This window comes from Montipora foliosa, chromosome 1 (genome assembly GCF_036669935.1).
Source record: "Montipora foliosa isolate CH-2021 chromosome 1, ASM3666993v2, whole genome shotgun sequence".
NCBI lineage: Eukaryota > Metazoa > Cnidaria > Anthozoa > Scleractinia > Acroporidae > Montipora > Montipora foliosa.
Window position 1 is genome coordinate 63,241,536 of NC_090869.1, and position 2,362 is coordinate 63,243,897.

Sequence of the window (2,362 nt, forward strand, 5' to 3'; positions counted from 1 at the left end):
TCGGAAACAAAAAGGAATAAGAATCTTAAGGCCAGTTTTAAACGTAGCATTTTACATGTGCCGAATCTAATGCAAATGAGAAAAATATAGTGTTTTCGCTAATTTGCATTAGATTCGGCACATGTAAAATGCGACGTTTAAAACGGGCCTAAGAAAGATGCTTGAAATACTTGGCTCAGTGAAGCAAGGATGAGTCCCAAGAGAAACTAACTTGCACTGGTTTACGTAAAGAGATTATAAAAGTAGATTATAAGGTTCCGGGCGTATTGCAGCGTCCAACTGTAAAAAAACTAATAAGACAACAACTGCTCAAAAACTTGACTATGAGGCCCTCAACGAGTAAGACTTTTAAAATGTGATGGTTTTCGCAAAAGCCTTGCGTTCATTCATCTATATTCATAAATTTCAAAGAGAATTTGAGACCTCTGTAAATGCTCCACTCCACTCCAAACCTAACGGGTCAGTTGCTCAGAATCGCTTGAACGTGTTAAGGGAAGGAAGTATTTTAACTGAAATTGTTGGGAAACCTCAGATTCAGGTTCATTAGCAGTTTAGTTGATAACTCACCCATAAGCTGCTTGTCACCTTTTTGTCCTAGTCGTTCTGGTATTCACCTTGCATGCGGCCAGGCTTCATGGGAGAAGATAAGCCAATAAGCGAAGCGAGCCGAGTACCCCGCTCGGTCTCATTTTGGTTTCGCCCCGATCATCTGTCATCTTAGCTTGCGACTCTAGACTCTTCATTGCATCATTAGGAGAGGCTTGCTTTGATCTGTTTTTGAATAGCGTGCGTCAAATTCTAAGAGAACTGAGATCTCCCTGAAATCCATTGAATTCCTGACTAAAGCAATTTTTTCGCGTGCATAGCCATTAGCTGAACACTGGCGCAGCCTGCCTAAGCAGGTTGCAGTTATGCTTTTATTCGAAAGGGTACAACGACGAGCATCAGAGTCTGTTGTTGTAAGAAGAGACTAAAGCAAGAGGTAAAGCATCACGAGCAATGTGAACAAATTAATCTCTTAAGAAAGCTGCCTTCTATCCTCCTTGACGCAATGCTACGCATGGTCATATTGAAGTGCTTGAAAATACTATACCTCTAGTCAAGTGGTTCCCAAGCAAGTCAAAAAAATCTGACCTGAACTCAGGCTTTCACAGATACCAGTCTTTCTTTCCACGGGCTAAAACTAAATGGAACTCGTAACCTGGTTTAACTTGTCTTAATTCAGTTTAATGAGGTTTCACCACCTGGGTGTAGAGGGTCAAAAACTCCAATAATTATATTGCCAGTGTGCCCTCTACAAGGCCAGGGAACGATTTCTCGAAAGTCCCGAAACTGCCAGCCACTTGTTTTAAAAAGCTGGTCTTTTAACATGATTTTAAGATAACAAAAAGTAGAATGACGATGAAGTTTGATGAATCAAAACCTCCCCGTTCTTAAGATACAGAGGAAATTGTGACAATCAAGAAAAGGTGCAAAACGTTTCAGGCCCCAGATTTCAACAAGGAAATTCCATGCCTTGCTCTTTGCAAATGCGTGGATTCTTTAACGTCCCACGAAAGTTATGAACAAGGGTTCACTAGTTCACTGCATCGTACTACTTGATAACTTCAATTCAGCCATTTCAATGGACTTTATCGCACTTGGACATTTTCATTTCTAGCAGATCAAGATACCACTGTGCCTTAAGACTGCCAACAACTGGTCTGTATTTCCAGAGTAGATTCATTGTAGGCCAAGTAAATAGGCATCCAAATAGGCAATTCATGAAAACCAAGCATATAAGCATCCAAACAGGTCCTTCATGAAAGCCAAGAATATAGGAGTCCAGTTAGGTACTTCATGTAACACAGGCATACAGGTAATAGTCGTCCAGGTGGGTACTTCATGTACGTCAAGCATGTAGTTACCCAGGTAACTGCGTCATGTAAGCCAGGCATGTAGTCGTCCAGGTGGGTACCTCTTGTAACCCACGCATGTAGTCAGCCAGGTGGGTACCTCGTGTAATCTAGGCATATAGTCACCCAGGTAGATACTTCATGTAACACACATATAGGCATCCAGAAAGATATCCCATGTAAGTCTGACATGTAGTCGTCAAGGTGGGTGCGTAATGTGATCTACGGAAAGAAAAATGGGGGTCATTGAGCATTCAAGAGAGTAATCGCTGCGAAGTTCTCAAAGCGATTGTCTATTTACACTGTCACGCCATTGCGTGACATTTTGAAGAGCTGGGTCCACAGCCATGCCATGATGCCACATGCTTTCACGTTCCATTTTTGTGGAAAATGTTTGCGCCTTTAGCATCGTGTTCACCTTCGTGGTCTGCGATGCATGACGTGTGCCTGACATGCGCGAAAAAATG